The 23,043-nt window shown below is 45.4% G+C and overlaps 1 non-coding gene across 1 annotated transcript; it reads left to right on the forward strand.

Annotated features, from left to right (window-relative positions):
• Positions 1 to 21,930: 21,930 nt before the first annotated feature.
• LOC120105090 (small nucleolar RNA R71) lies at positions 21,931 to 22,037 on the forward strand. Its single transcript, XR_015974794.1, has one exon. It is a non-coding gene; the product is annotated as a small nucleolar RNA R71 (small nucleolar RNA).
• The last annotated feature ends 1,006 nt before the right edge of the window (positions 22,038 to 23,043 follow it).

Raw genomic sequence — 23,043 nt, forward strand, 5'->3', positions numbered from 1 at the left:
GTGGTTGGTGAGCCCTTGGGAAAACCAACTGGGTTGATTGTGAACCCGAAAAACAATCGTTGTAAAGTTGTGGTTGGTGAGCCTTTGGGAAAACCAACTGGGTTGGATTGTGAGCCCGTGAAAACAATCGGTTGGTTCTAGTCGGTGAGCCTGTGAAAACCGACCGAGTTCGTTGTGATCTCGCAAAACAACAAGTTGGGTTGTGAGCTTGTAAAACAACCGACTGTAATCTGAGGGATTATAGTGAAATTCCCAAGAGGTCTTGGGGAGTGGATGTAGGTGCTGGGGTGCACCGAACCACTATACATCTTTGTGTTTGTGATGCCTTATCTCTTGTATTTCATGCCTTACATTCATGCTTAATTGTGTAATATCTCTAGCTTTGTTTTCTATTGAGTTATAAGTGATTGTTTAGAATTTGCTTAGCTTCCACTCCATTCTTACCATATACATAGATTAAAATTGATCATACAACTAAAAGTTAATTTTAGATCAATTGCACCCTAAAGCCATAGTATAATTGCTCTAGCTTAATTTTTCACTGCTTTACTTGTAATTGCCTAGAGCTTAAGTAAATAACATCTTATTATTCCGCTGCATTCTATTCAAAGTAAAAATTAGGGAACATAATTTTTAGAAAACCCAATTCACCCCCCCTCTTGGGTTGTCACCTTGGGCAACACAACCCAAACTCCTGAGGGAGTACTTGACTCCCACCATTTATACTTCTCCGTCTTGCATTCGATTACCTGAGGTAGCAGCTGTACCATATAAAATAAAGTCTAGTGTGATCCAAATGCTCCTATCCTTTTATGGGCTCACCAACGAAGACCCATATAAACACCTAGATGAATTTCTTGAAATTTGTACCACTGTCAAGATTCAGAACCTTACTGATGATGCTCTGAAACTTAGGTTATTCCCCTTCTCCCTTAAAGATAGAGCCAAGCAATGGCTGAATTCTTTAGAAGCCAATTCAATTCATTCCTGGGATCAAATGCAACAAGAATTTCTTAAAAAATACTTTCTCATAGGAAGAACGAACCAATTTAGATGTGCCATCACGAGCTTCTTCCAAACTGAGTGAGAAGAATTTTATGAAACTTGGAAGAGATTTCGGGACCTAATCCGTAAATGCCCACATCATCAAATACCTAAATGGCAGCTAGTGCAATGTTTCTATGATGGATTAACTGAACGAAACCGTCAGATGATCGATGCTGCATGCGGGGGAACTTTTATGCTTCAAAATGAGCATGAAACATGGTAATTATTTGAAAATCTCAATGAAAACTCCCTCCACTATGCTTCCTGTTCTTGTCAAGCACCCTCCGAGTTTCCAAAGAAAACGGACCATTTGTGAAATAAGTCATTTTATGGACCTGTCTAGCAAGGTAGATGCATTGTCCCATAAGATTGACCAACTGATGATAGGAGGACATGTCGTTAGCTCTTCCCAAGCACAAGTGTGTGCTATCTATTTTAGCCCATCGCATCCTATTCATGAGTGCCCCTCAGCACCCCAATTTTTCGATCTCGTGCAAGAGCACATCAATGCTGCTCAAACACAGCCCAGACCGGGTAATGACCCATTTTCCAATACATATAACCCGGGATAGCGGAATCATACAAATTTTTTTTGGAGGCAGCAAGCTTCGAATACTTTCCAACCCTACTTTCAAAATTTTCAAAACCCTCAAAATTTTCATCTCTACCGTCCCTCAACTCAATTTCAACATCCTCCCCCTCCAACCCAAAGAAATACAGCCTTTGAGGAGAAGGTGTTGACTGCCCTTCAAGGTTTGGAGGCAAACACATAACTATTGCACTCTCACACACAATCAATTGCTAAGCTAGAATCCCAAATGGGTCAACTAGCTAATGCATTAAACAAGCGAGAGGAAGGCAAGCTTCCAAGTCAACCAATGAGTAATCCAAGGGGACAATACGTGGCTCAAGAAACTTGACTAAATCATGAGCAAGCCAATGCTTTGACTACCCTTAGGAGTGGACGTGTAATAGATAATAAGGTTGGGGAGGGTAACAATAAGGAAGGTAAAGAAGAAGAGAGGAATGTATCACATGAAAATCTAAAACCTTCTTTGTCTTCTTCAGCTAGTCCACCGTCTGCCACAACTCACATTCCAAAGGCTCCATTTTCTGAAGCACTTAATGTACCCTCTCCCTTTGGAAAGAAGGAAACTTTACTAGAAAAGATGATGGAGGTTTTCAAACAAGTTAAAATCAACCTCCCGCTCCTTGATGCCATCAAACAAGTTCCCTCCTATGCCAAATTTCTTAAAAATCTTTGCACCCAAAAGCGAAAATTTAGGACACATGTGCCTAAAAAGGTCCTCCTAACTGAGCAGGTAAGTTCTATTCTCCAACACAACACCCCTCCAAAATTTATAGATCCTGGTGCTCCCACTATTTCCTGTGTCATAGGAGATAACTCCATTGACCGAGCACTCTTAGATCTAGGGGCAAGTGTGAATCTTCTACCCTATTCAGTCTATGAGAAATTTGGGTTAGGTGAATTAAAACCCATCTCGGTGTCCTTACAATTGGTTGATCGATCCGTGAAGATACCACGGGGTATGATTGAAGATGTTCTTGTCAAGGTAGACAAATTTTATTTTTCAGTAAATTTTATCGTCCTTAATATGGAACATGTGCCCAACCTAAAAAAATAAATTTCTGTGATTCTTGGTCGTTCCTTTTTAGCGATAGCCAATGCATGTATCAACTATAGAACTGGGGCAATGGACATATCATTTGGGAACATGAAAAAATTAAGTTGAATGTATTTCATGCTGTTGACTAACATGTGAGGGAAGACGAGTGCTGCCTAATTGACGAAATGGATGATCTTGTAGAGGAAGCCCTTCCCTATATCTTAGCGAATGACCCCCTAGAGGCATGTTTGGCCCATTTTGACATTGACAACTTTGATATAGACAAGGCCATAGAAGAAGTCAACATCTTACTCGACAATCAATCTCCCATGAGTTTCCTTCCTTGGAAGATCCGACCTGAACTTCTTCCCCCCATTGCTAGCACACCCCTTTGTCCTTCCATTGATTCTCCACCTAAATTTGAGTTAAAGCCACTTCCGACAACTCTTTAGTATGCCTTTCTAGGACCAGAACATACCTTGCCTATAATCATCGCGGCCAACTTGTCTACTGAATAGGAGGGTAAACTTTTAAGGATGCTAGAAGATAATAAACATGCCATAGGATGGTCTGTAGCCGATTTGAAAGGAGTTGACCCCTCTATTTGCATGCATCGAATTCATCTCGAAGATGATGCAAAGCCCACCCGAGAAATGCAAAGAAAACTCAATCCTAACATGAAGGAGGTAGTCAAGAAAGAAGTGGTGAAGTTACTAGATGCCGGAATCATTTATCCGATTTCTAATAGTAAGTGGGTAAGTCCGACACAAGTGGTACCAAAACAATCAGGTATCTTTGTGGTTGAAGATACGGAAGGAGAATTGATACAAACCCGCACAACCACGGGTTGGCGCGTGTGCATTGACTACAGAAAACTCAACTCAATGACTAGGAAGGACCATTTTTCTCTACCTTTCATAGATCAAATTTTGGAACGGTTGGCTGGTCAAGATTTCTACTGCTTCTTAGATGGTTATTCTGGGTATAATCAAGTACCTGTCTACCCGAACGATCAAGAAAAAACCACCTTTGCCTGTCCATTTGGGACATTTGCATATAGGAGGATGCCTTTTAGACTCTGCAATGCACCCGCAACTTTTCAACGATGTATGATGGCCATTTTTTCAGATATGGTGAAAACTTTCTAAAAGTGTTCATTGATAATTTCTTAGTTTTTGGCCTATCTTTTGACGATTGTCTGGATAATTTAACTTTAGTTCTGAAAAGATGTAAGGAGACCAACCTAGTATTAAGTTGGAAAAAAAGCCATTTCATGGTTCAAGAAGGCATAGTCTTGGGATACATCATGTCCAAGAGGGGTATTGAAGTAGATAAAGCCAAAGTCGATCTTATTTCCAATCTTCCTCCACCCAAAATTGTGAAACAAATCTGTTCATTCCTTGGCCATGCTAGTTTCTACCGTCGCTTCATTCAGGATTTCAGTAAGATTTTCAAACCCTTGTGTAATCTTCTTGCCAAGGACACTTTCTTTGTCTTTAATGAAGCATGCGAGGAAGCATTTGAAAATCTTCGCTCGAAATTGACCACTGCACCTATCATACGGCCTCCTAATTGGACCCTTCCATTTGAACTGATGTGTGATGCATCCGACTATGCCATTGGGGCAGTTTTAGGGCAACAGCTAGATAAAGTACCTCATGTCATCTACTACGCTAGTAAAGCACTCTTAGATGCACAATTGAACTACATCACTACTGAGAAAGAGTTACTAGCTGTAGTATTCGCACTAGACAAGTTTCGATCTTACCTTTTAGGATCCAAGGTTACCGTATTCACTGATCATACTACCCTACGACACCTTCTTGCAAAGAAAGACACCAAACCCCGTCTGATTCGATGGATTCTTTTACTACAAGAATTTGATCTAAAAATTCGTGACAAGAAAGGTACTGCAAATGTCATAGCGGACCACTTATCTAGGATTCTTCTTGAGCCCTCTCAAAATACCTCATCCTTACACGATTCTTTTTCAGATGAACAATTATTTGAGGTACAAGGAATAAAAACGCCATGGTTTGCAAACATAGTAAATTACCTTGCCATAGGACGAATTCCTGATGATTGGTCAACTCAAGACAAGAACCGAATCTTTTCACAAGTGAAGTTCTATTATTGGGATGATCCCGATCTATTCAAGTATTGTCCCGAGCAAGTAATCCGTCGATGTGTCCCCAAATATGAATTTCAAAGTATTCTTTCATTCTGCCATTCACAAGCTTGTGGGGGACATTTTGGGGGTAGAAAAACTGCAGCAAAAGTCTTACTGAGTGGATTTTATTGGCCCACACTTTTCAAAGATGCCCATAACTTTTGCCAAACTTGTGAACGGTGCCAACAGATGGGTACCATCTCTCGTAGAGATATGATGCCTCTCAATCCTATTTTAATTGTAGAAATCTTTGATGTCTGGGGTATTGACTTTATGGGCCCTTTCCCACCATCTTTTGGTTTTGAATACATTCTGGTAGGAGTTGATTATGTCTCAAAATGGGTAGAAGCTGTCGCCACTAAAACTAATGACCACAAGGTTGTGGTTAAATTTTTACATGAAAATATCTTTTGTCATTTTGGCCCACCTCGAGCCATCATCAGTGATGGGGGATCTCATTTTTGCAACTGGTCTTTCGAGGCTTTGACTCGCAAATATAACATCACCCACAAAGTTGCTACCCCATACCATACCCAAACGAGTGGACAAGTCGAGGTGTCCAATAGGGAGTTAAAACACATCTTAGAGAAAATGGTATATCACGATAGGAAAGATTGGTCTCAAAGGATAAATGATGCTCTCTGGACCTACCGTACTGCCTACAAAACTCCTATTGGCATGTCTTCCTCCCGATTAGTTTTTGGAAAAGCTTGTTACTTACCAGTGGAACTTGAACATAGAGCTTTCTGGGCTATCAAAAAGTATAACTTAGACATGGCAGCAGCTGGTCCTAACCGAAAACTCCAACTAAGTGAACTTGAAGAGTTGTGCAATGAGGCCTATGAAAATGCTAAAATTTATAAAGCAAGGACTAAGGCTTTTCATGGTAAAACCATTAATCGTAAGTCCTTCGAACCTGGTCAAAAGGTTTGGCTATTCAATTCCAAGTTGCGACTCTTTCCGGGTAAACTTCGCTCTAGGTGGGATGGACCATTCGTAGTGAAAAAGGTTTCTCCTTATGGTGCAGTAGAGATCCAACACCTCAATGGTGGACATGTTTTCAAAGTCAATGGCCAAAGGTTAAAACCTTATGTGGACTGTGTTGCCGACGGGTAATTGATCGAATCCCTTAATTTGACGAACCCTGTTTATCAAACTAATTAAGGATGCACTGTGTCTGGCTCAAGACAATAAACTTAGCGCTTATTGGGAGGCAACCCAATTCTCTTAGATTTCTTTAATATTGAGGACAATGCTAGGTTTAAGTTTGGGGGTATTTTTAAATATTCTATTTACATTTGTTGCATCTCTTACATTCGTTCTCACGTTTAGGTTTGGAGGTTTTTATCTTGATCTTTTATGATGTTAAAAAAAAAATTGAGAATGATAAACACATAAGGTATATAAAAAACTAAAAAGTCCAATGATTAGTCGGAAGTAATACAAATTTAAGTTCTTTCTATTAAGTCTCTCTTAATGAGTTATAAGCTAACTAATACTTTAGAATTTTACTACACACTGGCCGACCCTTCTAAAATCTAGGCTTGACATTATGTTGAGAGTATGGTAGCAACTTTGGATCCTGATGAATCATACTTATCTAATCCACAAAAAAAAAATCATCAATAGATTTAGTCAGGAACATCGAAAAGGGCTATCTATTGTCAAAGGTCAAGTGGGCTTGTGATGAGGACTCCGAGCATAAGTCCGTAAGGGAGTCTTGATTTTCGACACCTTATGCCAACTGGTGTGAGAGTTGTCGACTGATTGCTCGTTACACGGAGAAATCACCACAAGAGTAAAAGTGCACAATTTATACATCTTTTATTAAAAAGAACAATAATAATATTGACCTTGAAAAAGGCAATAGTGTGAAAGCCGTCATTGTAAAAATTCGAGTAAACTGGAATATTACAGATAAAGCCCGTGAGGTACTAAAGTAAACATCCACAACTCTCGAAATCCTGTAGATAAGATGATTTTGAATCAGTGAGCAGGTCCCTTCGACCAATCCTTGGAAACTACTAGTCTTAGCAATATTTTGGAGATCCGAACCCTTAGCTTGTGATGGTCCAGATTTTACCGAGCACTCTAGTATAAATAAGTCTTACAACTTTCTAAACGGAAACTTAATGACTTAAACTTAGATTGCATACTAACCTAGAATTTGGGCTGACTTAGTAAATAAAACCGTGTGTGCTTTGAAATTCTTATTGTTGCTGGTGGTCCAAACCGAGAACGATTGGCACAGCGGTGTGAACGGGGTTTCCTTTGAGTTGCTTTGGTTGCGCTCCGCCCTCCGCCGTAAAACCTGCAAGCAAGCCTCGCACCACCACCGGGGTAGTGGGGGCCCTCCGACGATCAAGTCAGAGGAGATCGAAGGAGAAGGAGAAGGAGAAGGTAGCAGGTGAGATGATACTCTGGAAGATATATCTTACCCTCCCCCTTCCCCCCCAGCCTCATATATATCAGGCTGGGGGGTTTTTCCGGGGATTCGTCATCGTGTGGCACGATGGGGCTGCCACTGACATGGCCGTTACAGGGCGTCGTGGGGCAGCGCTGGGTACAGCCATGGCAGGGCATAGTGGAGCTCCGCTTTGTACGGCTATTACAGGGGATCGTGGGGCAGCGCCGGATACGGCCGTTGCAGGGAGTAGTGGAGCAGGGGGCCGCGGCGTGCCTCAGAGGAACAGTCTGTTGTTGTCGAGAGATTGCCGACTCGGGGTCGGATTGCTGGATCAAGGGGCAGCCGACTCGGGGTCGGGCTGCGGAGCCGAAGATATCCGACCCGAGGTCGGATTGCTGGATCAAGCGGCGGCCGACTCGGGGTCGGGCTGCGGAGCCGAAGATATCCGACCCGAGGTCGGATTGCTGGATCAAGGGGCAGCCGTAGTCTTCCTGGGCGCGCGTGCCGGTCACGTGGGGCATGGTGGCTAAGTTCCCCCGTAACAGTAGCCCCCCACTCCCGAGCCTGGAACCAGGAGGGGAACGGGTGAAGGGAGTGATGCTTCGAGATTGCCGCCATCCCTCGGAAAGGCGCGCGCGCTCCGAGCTTCCCGCCTTCTTTATGGCGTATGGCAGTTGTCGCTGATCTGGCGGTCTGCGGATTTCGGCGGACATCCTTCCTCTTTTTAACTCTCGGTAGCGCCTCGCCGACTCCTGACTCTTGAAGTTCCTCCGGCGCTAGGCCAGGCATCCGAGGGTTAGGCCTCAGGAAATTCATCCGGCGCTAGGCCAGGCATCCGAGGGTTAGGCCGCAGGAAATTCATCCGGCGCTAGGCCAGGCATCCGAGGGTTAGGCCTCAGGAAATTCTTCCGGCGCTAGGCCAGGCATCCGAGGGTTAGGCCTCAGGAAATTCTTCCGGCACTAGGCCAGGCATCCGAGGATTAGGCCTCAGAAAATTCTTCCGGCGCTAGGCCAGGCATCCGAGGGTTAGGCCTCAGGAAATTCATCCGGTGCTAGGCCAGGCATCCGAGGGTTAGGCTCAGGAAATTCTTCCGGCGCTAGGCCAGGCATCCGAGGGTTAGGCCTCAGAAAATTCATCCGGCGCTAGGCCAGGCATCCGAGGGTTAGGCCTCAGGAAATTCTTCCGGCGCTAGGCCAGGCATCCGAGGGTTAGGCCTCAGGAAATTCTTCCGGCGCTAGGCCAGGCATCCGAGGGTTAGGCCTCAGGAAATTCTTCCGGCGCTAGGCCAGGCATCCGAGGACTGAGCCTTGGGGAATTCCGCTCGTTGGTCGGCTAAGGCTGGCGCAAGCCGAGGCGACCGGTCGGGGCTTCAGGCTAGTCTGCTCCCGGGATGATCATCGGGTTAGCCTGGCATCCGAGGGCCGAGCCTCGGGGAATTCCGCTCGTTGGTCGGCCAAGGCTGGCGCAAGCCGAGGCGACCGGTCGGGGCTTCAGGCTAGTCTGCTCCCGGGATGATCATCGGGTTAGCCTGGCATCAGAGGGCCGAGCCTCGGGGAATTTCGCTCGTTGGTCGGCCAAGGCTGGCGCAAGCTGAGGCGACCGGTCGGGGCTTCAGGCTAGTCTGCTCCCGGGATGATCATCGGGTTAGCTTGGCATCCGAGGGCCGAGCCTCGGGGAATTCCGCTCGTTGGTCGGTCAAGGCTGGCGCAAGTCGAGGCGACCGGTCGGGGCTTCAGGCTAGTCTGCTCCCGGGATGATCATCGGGTTAGCCTGGCATCCGACGGCCGAGCCTCGGGGAATTCCGCTCGTTGGTCGGCCAAGGCTGGCGCAAGCCGAGGCGACCGGTCGGAGCTTCAGGCTAGTCTGCTCCCGGGATGATCATCGGGTTAGCCTGGCATCCGAGGGCCGAGCCTCGGGAAATTCCGCTCGTTGGTCGGCCAAGGCTGGCGCAAGCCGAGGCGACCGGTCGGGGCTTCAGGCTAGTCTGCTCCCGGGATGATCATCGGGTTAGCCTGGCATCCGAGGGCCGAGCCTCGGAAAATTTCGCTCGTTGGTCGGCCAAGGCTGGCGCAAGCCGAGGCGACCGGTCGGGGCTTCAGGCTAGTCTGCTCCCGGGATGATCATCGGGTTAGCCTGGCATCCGAGGGCCGAGCCTCGGGAAATTCCGCTCGTTGGTCGGCCAAGGCTGGCGCAAGCCGAGGCGACCGGTCGGGGCTTCAGGCTAGTCTGCTCCCGGGATGATCATCGGGTTAGCCTGGCATCCGAGGGCCGAGCCTCGAAGAATTCCACTCGTTGGTCGGCCAAGGCTGGCGCAAGCCGAGGCGACCGGTCGGGGCTTCAGGCTAGTCTGCTCCCGGGATGATCATCGGGTTAGCCTGGCATCCGAGGGCCGAGCCTCGGGAAATTCCGCTCGTTGGTCGGCCAAGGCTGGCGCAAGCCGAGGCGACCGGTCGGGGCTTCAGGCTAGTCTGCTCCCGGGATGATCATCGGGTTAGCCTGGCATCCGAGGGCCGAGCCTCGGAAAATTCCGCTCGTTGGTCGGCCAAGGCTGGCGCAAGCCGAGGCGACCGGTCGGGGCTTCAGGCTAGTCTGCTCCCGGGATGATCATCGGGTTAGCCTGGCATCCGAGGGCCGAGCCTTGGAAAATTCCGCTCGTTGGTCGGCCAAGGCTGGCGCAAGCCGAGGCGACCGGTTGGGGCTTCAGGCTAGTCTGCTCCCGGGATGATCATCGGGTTAGCCTGGCATCCGAGGGCCGAGCCTCGGGAAATTCCGCTCGTTGGTCGGCCAAGGCTGGCGCAAGCCGAGGCGACCGGTCGGGGCTTCAGGCTAGTCTGCTCCCGGGATGATCATCGGGTTAGCCTGGCATCCGAGGACTGAGCCTCGGGGAATTCCGCTCGTTGGTCGCGCGCCTATCACTTGCCGCTCGACGAGGTTTCTCCGTGGCCAGCTGCGATCGTATTTCTCCTCCTCTCGACGCGTCGCCTGGGGAACACCAGAAGGCTATTAAATGCTAATTGAGGCATTACCTGGAAAATCGGATCGGCCAGTTGCTGCTTGCGAGGAGTGCCAGTTAAGCGGCCGCGATACGCGCGTTCTTCGAGGCGGATGCGGCCTGGGCGCGTGCGGAGATACGTGTGCCATGGGATACACGCCGCCTGGAGTGTCCTGCATAAAGAATGCAATTAAGGAGAACGACGCTTAGGAGATCGTGGGAGGATACGCCTCGAGAGCTGGAACGGCTCCGGATTCGATGCGCCCGCATTTATTGGAGCCACCCGCATCGGAACGACCGAGGGGCCACAGTTTAGCTATAAATATAAGCGCAGGTGCGGTGGAGCCTGCCAAGCCGGAGCCGTTCAGGTTGCCATGGATTGTGGACCTCCTCTCCGGCGTGTGGCTGGGAAACCCCTGCCGGAGGAACGGGAGGCGCGCCCCTCGCGACTTCCGCCAACTAGCCGTTTCATCTGGGATCAACGGGAAGATTCTCCCCGGTGGAACTCCGCCCTAGGCGTTTCATCCGGGATCACATCCCCCCTCTTTTCCGTCCCACCTCCCGATTGAGCTTTGCGCCAGACGCTTCATCCGGGATCGCGCCTCCTCGCGCTCTTCTCCCTTGTATTCCTTCCCTCCCCTTCTCTTGGGGAGGGCCGGAATATCCTTTGGAGGTGGCGTTCCTCTAGGAGCAGTGTGAACTCCTTCTTCGTCCACTTCTTCTTCGTCCGCGCCGGCTCTTCGTCTTTTGCGTGAGGCGTCGATGGCGCCTCCGGGGAGAAGCACCCACGCCCGGTGGGATTGCAGCTGCTTCGGGTGGAGGGTTCGGGATCCCGGATCTTCAACTCTATGGAGTCTCCACCTCTTCCTTGTTTTCTTTACTCCCCAATTCTCCTCTGGGAATTCTTTGTAATCACACGAACACACCGTTGTAACCAGAAATTATTGAAATGAAAAGAATTGTACATTTTTCGAACTGTCTTCCTGGCTTTGTCGTTCTACTGGTAATACGCCCGCAGGTTAGCGGAATTCCAGCTCCTCGGAATTTCTCGACCATCTAGGGCCTCCAACTGGTAGGAGCCAGGTCGGTTTACCCAGCGAACCCTATACGGGCCTTCCCAATTTGGCGCCAGCTTCCCACCTTCCACGGGTTGAGATGCTTTGGCTCGCCTTAGCACCAGATCTCCGATTCTGAAAAGTTTCGGTCGGACCTTGGAGTTATAATATCGGGCCACCCTCCGCTGATACATCGCCATCCGAACCTGCGCCATTTCTCTTGCCTCTTCCAAGAGGTCCAAGTTCCCTCAGAGTTGCTCCGAATTGGCCTCGGGTCGGTGCGCGGCCACCCGGGGCGAGGGGAGTCCGAGCTCCACGGGAACAACCGCTTCCGTGCCATAGGTTAGGCTGAAAGGTGTCTCCCCGGTAGGGGTCCGATGCGTGGTCCGATACGCCCAAAGGACATTCTCGAGTTCTTCGACCCAAGCTTGCCTCGTCCGACCGATTCGCGCCTTAATTCCTTGGAGGATTGTCCGATTTGTGACCTCGGCCTCACCGTTGGTTTGGGGATGCGACACAGATGTGAACCGATGCTCGATCCCGAACTCCTCGCAGAAATCACGGAAATGCTTGTTGTCGAACTGTCGACCATTATCCGAGATGAGGACTCGGGGTACCCCAAATCGGACAATGATGTTTTTCTTCACGAACTTCCGGACTTGCGCCTCCGTGATAGTGGCCAGCGGCTCTGCCTCCACCCACTTGGTGAAGTAGTCGATTGCAACAATCAAGAATTTCCGCTGGGCTGAAGCGACGGGGAATGGTCCGAGGATATCCATTCCCCACTGTGCGAAGGGCCAGGGTGCGGTGATTGGTGCCAAGGGGACAGAAGGGACTCTCTGGACGTTGGCGTGGCGCTGGCAGGCGTCGCATTTCCGTACATGATCCTTTGAGTCCTCCAACAAGGTAGGCCAATAATAGCCTTGCCTCATGATCTTGTGCGCCAAGGACCTAACCCCCAAGTGCGATCCGCAAACGCCCTCGTGGACTTCGCCGAGGACGTAGGCCGCCTCCGAGGGGCGGAGGCACTTTAAGAGGGGGGCGGTAAACGAGGTCCGATACAGCCTCCCTTCATAGAGTACAAAGTGGGCGGACTTCTTGACAAGTCGCCGAGCTTGATCTTCGTCTTCAGGGAGGATCCCTTCGGCGAGGTAGGCGACGAGCGGGTCCATCCAAGACGGCTCCGGATCAATCGCCATCACCGCTCCAGCCTCGCCGATGCTCGGGGCCTCCAGGGTCTCCAGGTAGATTGCCCTCGACAAGTTGTGCGCCTCTGCGCTCACCAAGCGGGACAACCTGTCGGCCCTAGCATTTTCGCTTCTGGGGACCTGCTGGATGTCGACACTGCCGAGATCGGGAATGAGTGCTTGCACCTTCCGGACATAGTTCTGCATGGTCGGGCTCCGGGCCTCGAACTCCCCACGGACCTGCCCGACCACCAGCTGGGAGTCGGTGAAGACCTTCAAACGCCGGATGCCGAGCTCCCTGGTGAGTTTGAGTCCCGTGACTAGGGCCTCGTACTCCGCCTCGTTGTTGGTCACTGGAAATCCAAATCTCAAGGCATACTCGGCTATCACTCCATCAGGACTGGTAAGGACCAGCCCGGCTCCTCCACCCTCGGGGTTCGACGACCCATCGATGTGAAGCGTCCAGGTCGGGAGGTCGAGGCTGGGCGTTTCCGGCGGTCTAGGTTCCGCCTCCTGCACCGTGCACTCAGCGAGGAAATCCACGAGCACCTGGGCCTTGATGGCGGGTCGAGGCTGGTAGCGGATGTCGAACTCACCGAGTTCTATTGCCCACTTCACCAGCCGTCCCGCATTTTCGGGGTTGCTGAGGATCTGTCGTAGTGGTTGATCAGTTAAGAGGGTGACAGAATGGGCCTGGAAATAGGGACGGAGTCTCCTGGTCGCGGTCAGCAGCGCGAAGGCGATCTTCTCAGCCTTCGTATACCGCGTCTCGGCATCCCGTAGGACCCGGCTGATGTAGTACACGGGCTTCTGGAGCTTTGCCTCTTCCCGAACCAGCACCGCACTGACCGCGGTTGGGGAGACCGCCAGATAGAGGTAGAGCATCTCCCCTTCTTGCGGCTTGGACAGTAGGGGAGGAGACGCCAGGTATTCCTTGAGCTGGTCGAATGCTGCTTGACATTCGGCCGTCCAGAGGAAGTCTTTCGGGCGTTTTAACACCTTGAAGAATGGTTGGCAGCGTTCGGCCGATTTTGCCACAAATCGTCCAAGCGCGGCGACCCTTCCAGCGAGCTCCTGAACCTCCTTTACTTTGGTCGGAGGGGACATACCTTGGATGGCCTTGATTTTGTCCGGGTCGGCCTTGCAGAGAAGGGGATCCGATGCTCCGTGGAGGAGCATAAGGGTCCTGAAACTCTCGACGTGATCCCGCGGGTCTGCCGCCCCGTCATAGGGCTCGATCGCCGGCATTTTGAACCCCGGGGGATTCGGGGTCCGCAAGATCCTCGAGGCAAGCGCCGGCTGGGAGGAGATCTCTAAGTCGGCGAAGGAATCTTTGGAATGGCCCTTCAGGACCTGGAGTTGTCGGTGGAGATCGTCCACCCGCCGGTCCAGGGAGCGCGACCGGTGGGTGGGAGACAAGGAACGGCGAGTGGGGGACCGACTGGAGCGCGGGTTCCTCGAGGACTGGGGGGTCTGGGAACGCGCCCGGGCCCGCCTCTCGTACCCCGCGCAGCTCCGATGGGAAGGTCCCGGTGCTACGATTTTAATCTTGCTCTTTTAAAAAGAAAAATTAAACGTAGGATACCCCAAGTATAGGGTGTAGCAAAGTAATATTCTCGGTGAGTCCGAGATCGAATCCACAGGGATTTGACAGTGAACAAAAACTAAAGGCTAAATAATATTCGGATTAACAAAATATAGCTAAGGCATCAGGATTCAGCCTAGCACTTCATCATGTTTTTCCTAAAATCATCTATTATCTCAGTTAAATAGATTTAGTTTTATGGGCAGCATTACAGTAATTCTATTTTAAACTACAGGAATTTCTAAGCATCTGTTATACCCGGGGGAAATAACAAATCAAAGAAAATATATAAGTTCGAAATATTTTCTATCAATCTACTGCACCATAAATCAAATCAAAAACATTAAAATCCAATTGATGATTAAAGGAAATACATGAAGAGAATGCTAGGCTTTTCCCTAGCCTTAGCTTAAAGAAATTTAGCTATCCATATGAGATGCAAACATTTTCATAAAAAGGATTAGCATAGAATAAATAAAATAAGCATAAATCCCTTTTTCTTTTTTTTTTTTCCTTTGGTTGAGAAAACAGAGTGCTCTGTTTTCTCTTCTCTCTCGCGTCTCCTCCTCCTCTCACCCGGCTAGCTCCTCTCCTCCCTCGCCCGGCTGGAAAGATTGGAAGAAGGACTGCTGTTGTTTGGATTCCTCCTCTCCGTGTCCTCCTCCTTCCTCCCTTTCTCGCCCGAACTGGGAATAATGCCGATAGAACCTCCTCCTCTTCCTCTCCCGTCCGCCTGTGTAGGAATGAATCCGTGTGGCTGGTTCTCCTCCACCAGATGGCTCCTCCGGATGGCTCTCCCCCTCTTTTATAGACGCCTTCAGCATGTTGAAGGGAAGACAGAAGGACGCTGGAGGATTGCGGATGGTTTCAATTGCTTGAAACTCTTCGGCTGCAGGAACGGATGGCGGGTTGTTGAGGCGGGATGCGAACGGACGCTGCTGGGAGCGGATGAAGCTGGGATTTGAATGCTTGGGACTCTTCGGCTGCAGGGATGCGAACGGATGGATTGGCTTTGGAGTTCCCTTGCTGCCGTTGAGAGCCACGGACGGTTGGAAGACGATGGGAAGCTCCTCACGCGTACTCTGTTCGTTGGGGAGTTGCTAAGGTGGGATGCAAGAAAGAGCCGGTTTGGGAGCGGATGAGACTTGGGACTCTTCTCCTCCCGATGACTGCTTTCCTCGCTTCTCTTCCGTCGGCTCCTCGCTTGGATGAACTGGGAAGAACAGGGGAAACGAAAAGATGCTAATAAGATGCCATTTGGAATTGAAGAGCTAGTTTAGCTTAGGTCTCTTGGGTCTGATTTAAGTCCCTTGGATTTGGTTTAGGTCCCTTGGATGAGATGCCATGATGCTTGGAATTAAAAAGTCCGTTTCCACGGTCGGTTGGGAAATTAGAAAAATTCAAAGCCCCCATGCTGTAGATGTTTGGAAAATTTATTGAGCTTGGGCTGCCAGGCATTGGGTTCAAATCCAGAGTTACTGGGTTTCTTGGATGAATTTCACTCAAGCACAAATAAAACATTAATTAATTAATTTTATTAATAAAAATTAACTATAATACTAATTAAGATAATATGAAAATTTCACTTTTGTACTCTCATCACACCCCCCAACTAGCTTATTGCTAGTCTCTAGCAATTTAGTGTAAAAATGATAAAATGAGAGTGCAAAAGTATTGTTTATTAATATGCATGAATTAAAATAAATACTCATTTTCGTAGAGCATGACGATTGCACTTAGCACGTGCAACAAGCCGTTAAACCCCTAGGTTACCCTAGTGGACGAGTGTTGTCTCGTGAGGGTTTGCAGTGATGTTACCCACAAACATCGTTTTTTTTTTTTTTTTTTTTTTAATCAAAAACATACTTTAAAGCATAGCAATCCTTAAGGCAAATGTAAATGTGATGTTTCAGAATACCTATACCTCCACCACAATTGGGTACCCCTTGAGTTCTAGGTGCACTACTCAAATTCACAAGTGTTAACTATCATTTGTTAGCTCCCGATCTACTAAATTTTCTGAATATCACATGTTATTTATCCAGAATGGTTCGCATATAAAAATGAAGCTATCAATCCCAACTAGACATCCCAAGTACACAGAGTTCTAAAATAATGGAGTCAAACCAGTCATCCACATGTCACTTGGTTTAAGTTTAACTAACTCACTCATGTTTAAAATATTATTATTATTATTCTTTTCTTTTCTTTTTTTTTTAAACACAATGACTACAACAGTCCAACTCCATTAGGCTCTAGTAAGGTCCATGTAACGAGCTTTGGGTCAATGACTCTTGATCCAGTTGGCTCAAGGCATTAGGTGAAACACCCCTCGGACTTAATTACTCGAACCAGACTACGCCACGAGGCCAGACTAATCACTTATTTCAGTTATTTTTACCTTTTTACGCGAACACTCGCTGCTTTGTAGGCAAGAGGCCCGGTTACTCAGTGAAGACAAACTGTATTATTTCTCTCTCTCTTTCTTTCTTTTTTTTTTATATATATATATACATATGTAACGTGACTGTATTGTGACTATAGGTCAACCAAGGTCAGAACATAAGGCACCCAGGCGATCTAGCCGGGAATTTCAAACTCAATCTTTATGTGAAAACCAAATCATGAACTTTAAGACAAGGACACTCGTACTTCTCTTGCGAATAAGATCAACAAACAAGTAGGTAAAACAAGTGAACTCCTGAGGCCTTCCTATTGTCATTGAATACCTATGTGGGGATCTAGTAATAGGTCTCTGATAAGTCATAATATGCTCCTTGCCTTAATAGCTGCACATGTTTATTTCTTTGAAAAATATAGTGGTAATTAAATGACTACAACATATATGTTTAAATAATTTTTTTTTTTTTTTTGAAATATATGACAATTGGTATGATATATAGAAAAATATAGTAATCTCTCCCCCCAACTTAAATTCAACATTGTCCCCAATGTTTCAACATGAGTGCATTAAATATGATTGTATGAAGTATAATAAGGCTGAAGGTGAGAATTTACCTGATAGAATGACTGCACACTGCTGTTGCTCACCAATTGTCATATGAAAGAAAGAAAAATAATGTACAAACAGAGGATCTCTAGCAGATATAGAGATCAATCCTGATAAACAGGGTCTCCCAGATTGGTCGATTCAACCTCTGGGGTAAAGTTGTCCAAAAATAACTTCAAACGTTGGCCATTTACTTTAAAAATATTACCGGTGTTTGGATTCTCTATTTCAACGGTTCCATACGGATAAACAGTTTTAACTATAAATGGGCCGGTCCATCTAGATCTCAATTTTCCTGAAAATAAATGAAGTCTTGAATTATACAATAGAACTTTCTGGGAAGGCTCAAATGTTTTTCTCATAATATTTCTATCATGAAAGACTTTCATTTTGTTCTTATAAATTCGAACATTCTCATATGCTTCATTCCTGATTTCCTCTAGTTCATTAAGTTGAAGTTTGCGTAGTGAACTAGCCTTATCCATATCAAAATTAAATCTCTTAATAGCCCAGTAGGCTCTATGCTCCAATTCCACAGGCAAGTGACACGGTTTACCAAAAATAAGACGGTACGAAGACATACCAATCGGAGTTTTAAAAGCAGTACGATAAGCCCAAAGTGCATCAGTTAAACGCAAGGACCAGTCTTTGCGATTTGGGTTAACCGTTTTTTCCAGAATATTCTTAATTGATCGATTTGATACTTCAACTTGTCCACTTGTTTGTGGATGATAAGGGGTGGCGATTTTATGGGTGATCCCATATTTTCGCATTAAAGCCTCAAAGGGCTTATTACAGAAGTGTGAACCCCCATCACTGATGATGGCTCGAGGCGTTCCAAATCTAGAAAGAATGTTTTCCTTTAAAAATTTTAGAACAGTTTTGTGGTCATTATGTTTGCAAGGAATTGCCTCAATCCATTTGGAGACATAATCTACAGCTACTAAAATGTACAAATTTCCGAATGAAGGAGGAAATGGGCCCATAAAATCTATTCCCCAACAATCAAATATTTCAATAATTAAAATTGGGTTGAGAGGCATCATATTCCTACGAGTTATCCCACCTAACTTTTGACAACGCTCGCAAGCTTTGCAAAAGTTATGGGAATCTTTAAACAAGGTGGGCCAATAGAAACCGCACTGTAAAATTTTTGCAGCCGTTTTCTTAGCAGAGAAATGACCACCGCAAGCTTCAGAATGACAAAAGGAAATGACACTAATAAATTCGTCATTAGGTACACATCTCCTAATAATTTGATCTGGGCAATATTTGAAAAGATAAGGATCATCCCAGAAAAAATTTTTTATTTCAGTCAAAAATTTTCTTTTGTCTTGTTTATTCCAATGACTTGGTAGTTCACCTGTGACTAGAAAATTTGCAATGTCTGCAAACCAGGGTGAAGATGTGATCTCAAACAGTTGCTCATCAGGAAAAGTGTCTTTTATGGGTGAATTGTCTAAGGAATCTGGAAAAGTGAGACGGGACAAGTGATCAGCTACTACATTCTCTACCCCCTTTTTATCTCTTATTTCTAGAAAAAATTCTTGGAGCAGAAGGATCCACCTAAGCAAACGCGCCTTAGCATCCTTTTTTGAAAGAAGGTACTTAAGGGCAGCATGGTCAGTGTAGATAATGATTTTGGATCCAATCAAGTAAGACCTAAATTTTTCTAGTGCAAATACTACGGCGAGTAGTTCTTTTTCCGTAGTGGTGTAATTCATTTGTGCACTATTTAAAGTCTTACTTGCATAGTAAATAACATAAGGCTTTCTTTCTTTTCTTTGCCCTAGAACTACCCCAACTGCATATTCACTAGCATCACACATAATTTCAAAAGGAAGTGACCAGTCAGGTGGTTGCATGATGGGAGCAGAGGTCAGCAAGCTTTTAAGTTTATCAAAAGCTTTTTGACATTCTTCAGACCACACAAATTGGGTTTCCTTCTGAAGGAGATTACATAAGGGTTTAGATATTGAGCTAAAATCTTTAATGAATCTCCTATAAAATCCTGCATGACCCAAAAATGAGCGTATATCTTTGATAGTTTTTGGGTTGGGTAAGTTAGCAATTAAATCAATTTTAGCCTTGTCTACTTCAATTCCTTCAGATGAAATGACATGCCCGAGAATAATTCCCCTAGTTACCATGAAATGGCACTTTTCCCAGTTTAAGATTAGATTCTTCTCCTCACACCGAATTAAGACTAGCCTTAAATGGTCTATACAGTTTTCAAAAGAGGAGCCGAAAACAGAAAAATCATCCATGAAGACTTCCAAAAAACGCTCAACCATGTCAGAAAAAATACTGAGCATGCATCTTTGGAAGGTTGCAGGAGCATTACATAATCCAAAAGGCATTCTCTTGTAAGCAAATGTGCCAAAAGGACATGTAAAAGTGGTCTTTTCCTGATCTTCAGGATCAATTGCAATTTGGTTGTAACCTGAATAGCCATCTAGGAAGCAATAATATTTATGACCCGCTAACCTTTCTAAAATTTGATCAATAAAAGGTAGAGGAAAATGATCCTTCCTAGTGACAGAATTAAGTTTCCTATAGTCAATGCATACACGCCAACTAGTGGGGACCCTAGTTGGAACTAATTCATTGTTGGCATTTTTGACTACAGTAACACCAGATTTTTTCGGGACCACTTGGGTTGGACTTACCCATTTACTATCTGAAATTGGGTAGATCATACCCGCATCCAAAAGTTTCAGAACTTCTGCTCTAACCACATCCTTCATGTTTGGGTTTAATCGACGTTGAGGTTGACGAGAAGGTTTGGCATCAGCTTCTAAGTGGATTCTATGAGTGCAAATTGAGGGACTAATTCCCTTGATATCAGCAATTGTCCACCCTAATGCTCCCTTATGCTCTTTGAGAATTTCTAATAATTTTAATTCCTGATTTTGTTCGAGTTGGGATGATATGATCACAGGAAAGGTCTCTTCTTGACCAAGGTATGCGTACTTGAGCTCAGATGGCAAAGGCTTTAGCTCAAGTTTAGGTGCTTGAACACTAGATGGTAGAGGACTATTGTTGCGTGTGGGCAATTCTTCAAATCGAGATTTCCACCTATCTGTATCCAACAAAGGAGCTGAATCTAATATAGCACTGATTTTTCTAAAATTTTGGTTGATATATGTATTTCCGAAATGAGTTAGGCATGTTTCTAAAGGATCAGAAGAAAGAGATGGGACAAGAACATCTTCTACAATGGAGTCGATCAGATTAACTCCATGAATTTCATCATTTTCATTGTCATTATCGGGTTGTTTACAAATGTTAAATATATTAAAATCTATAGTCATATTCCCGAATGACATTTTCATTATTCCATTTCGACAGTTGATTAAAGCATTGGAAGTAGCTAGAAATGGGCGGCCTAAAATGACAGGTATTGGAGTGGTACAATTCATGACAGGCTGGGTATCTAATACTATGAAGTCGACTGGAAAATAAAATTTATCAACTTAGACAAGTACATCCTCGACTATTCCTCTTGGTATCTTTATAGATCGATCGGCAAGTTGGAGAGTAACCTTGGTGGGTTTTAATTCACCAAGTCCTAACTGTTCATAAACTGAATAGGGCAGTAAGTTAACACTAGCACCTAAATTCAGAAGGGCTCGTTGTATCCTGAAGTTTCCTATGATGCAAGATATGGTAGGACAACCAGGATCTTTATATTTAGGTGGGGTGTTGTGTTTGAGAATAGCACTCACCTGTTCAGTTAGAAAAGCTTTCTTTTGTACGTAAAGCTTTCGCTTTATGGTACAAAGATCTTTTAAAAATTTTGCATAAGATGGAATCTGCTTAATGGCATCTAATAGAGGAATGTTAATCTTTACTTGTTTAAAGATTTCCAGAATTTCTTGATCAGGTATTCCCTTTTTAGCTGCAAGCAAGCGCTGAGGAAATGGAGCAACTATCTTGTGATGCAGTATTGGATCATTTTGTTCATTATCATCTTCATCATTCTTTTCAATAGATTTTTTAGGTTTGTCATCTTTTGTTGGAATTTCTTTGTTAATTATTTTTCCACTCCGAAGGGTTGTAACAGACTTAACTTGTTCAAATTTAGGTTGGGATGAACTTGCTTCATGGACCTCATGTTGACCCTTTGGGTTAGATTGAGGTTGGGCTGGAAATGTCCCTTTTTCCCTAACATTGAGTTGAGCCTCAATTCTACCTACAGAATTTTTAAGTTCTTGAAGTGACTGCATGGTATTCTGATTTATCTGGGTCTGCCCTTGCATGAATGCCTGCAAAGTATCCTCAAGAGATCTCTTATGGGGTGGCACATAGGGTATGGAATTCCCTTGAGATTCATTGGCAGTGGGTCCATGTCTCCAACTAAAATTAGGATGGTTTCGCCAACTAGGATTATATGTTTCAGGAAATGGTCTCTTATAAGCATTTGTGAAATTCGCTTGATCATGCAACACTTCTTGGAAGGCGGGGATTGTAGGACAATCCTTGGTTAAGTGTGCATTACTCTCACAGATTTCACAAATACTTTCATCTATAGTAGGTGTCTTTCCTGTATTGGCTCTGCTTAATTCAATGGCTTCAACCTTCCTAGTTAGATTAGCAATCTTTAAATTTACATCATTTTCTTCTTTAACATGATACATTCCTCCTTTAGTATTAGTCGATTTTTGAGGTTTCTCGTTCTTATCTGTTGTATCCCAGGCCTGTGCATTTTCTGCCAACAGATCAAAATAGTCCCAGGCTTCCTCTGGTTCCTTATTCATAAATTCACCATTACACATCATTTCCACAAATTGTCTCATATTGGAGGTCAAACCATCATAAAAGAAACTGATGATTCTCCAAATTTCGTATCCATGATGTGGGCAAGCAAGGAGAAGGTCCTTAAATCTTTCCCAACACTGAAAAAATGTTTCTCCATCTTTTTGTGCAAAGTTCATGATATTTCTTCTAAGTGTGTTTGTTTTATGTGTTGGGAAGAATTTCTTTAAAAATTCTCTTGTCATTTCTTGCCAGGTAGCTATGGTCCTAGGCCTTAAGGAGTGTAACCATGACTTAGCTTTTTTCTTTAAAGAAAAAGGAAATAACTTAAGCTTCACTACCTCTTCATTGATATTATTAAATTGAAGTGTTGAACATACTTCATCAAATTCTTTTAGGTGCAAATAGGGACTTTCTGAGTCAAGTCCATGAAATTTTGGAAGTAATTGGATTATTCCTGGTTTCATGTCAAAAGCTCCCGCAGCAGTAGGAATAACCATACAGGATGGGGTACTGGTCCTAGCGGGTTGTAGATAATCACGAAGCGTTCTAATAGGTAAGTCATCCTGAAATTCATTATCTCCCTGATTACTACCATTATCTTCCATTTGATTATTTGAATTTTGAATAATTAAATTTTTATCTTTTGATTCAACTCGAAATAATCTATTCGTTTTATCTCTTTGCCACAACCGCATATACTAAGTTTTTTATTTTATTATTTTTTATTTTATTTTATTATTATTATTAAATTTTTTTTTTTTTTACACAAACACCCTAATACAGCAAAACAAAAGTTTAATTAAAACATGCATCACCCAACAATTTCTAAGGTTTTCCTAAAAATTCTAGACAGCTCCTAACTGGGTTGAAGAGTACACTTAAGCCTCCAATCCGGTCTAATAACCTAGTCGACCAGGTAAGCTCCCAGGTAAGTGGAGGGGTCACGATGCGTATAGCAAAGGTCCCACTTAAAACCCACTTTCCTCGAACAGAAACTGTCTCCCTTTAATCACTTAAAGGGACAAAGCTTGCCTAGACATCGACCGGGGTCATAGAGCGAAATTGGTGCAACTTTCAGTGGTCTTCATCCTATTGAGCTCGATTATCCTTAGGGGCCAACGTCTAGTTGATTTTAATTAGGCTTAGGATATTTATGCACTTGGATGATTTTTGGGCTAAGGACGAGTAATGAAATCCCGA

This window comes from Phoenix dactylifera, chromosome 16 (assembly GCF_051530095.1).
Source record: "Phoenix dactylifera cultivar Ajwa chromosome 16, Ajwa_hap1_PhDact_Kaust_v1.1, whole genome shotgun sequence".
NCBI classification, from domain to species: domain Eukaryota; kingdom Viridiplantae; phylum Streptophyta; class Magnoliopsida; order Arecales; family Arecaceae; genus Phoenix; species Phoenix dactylifera.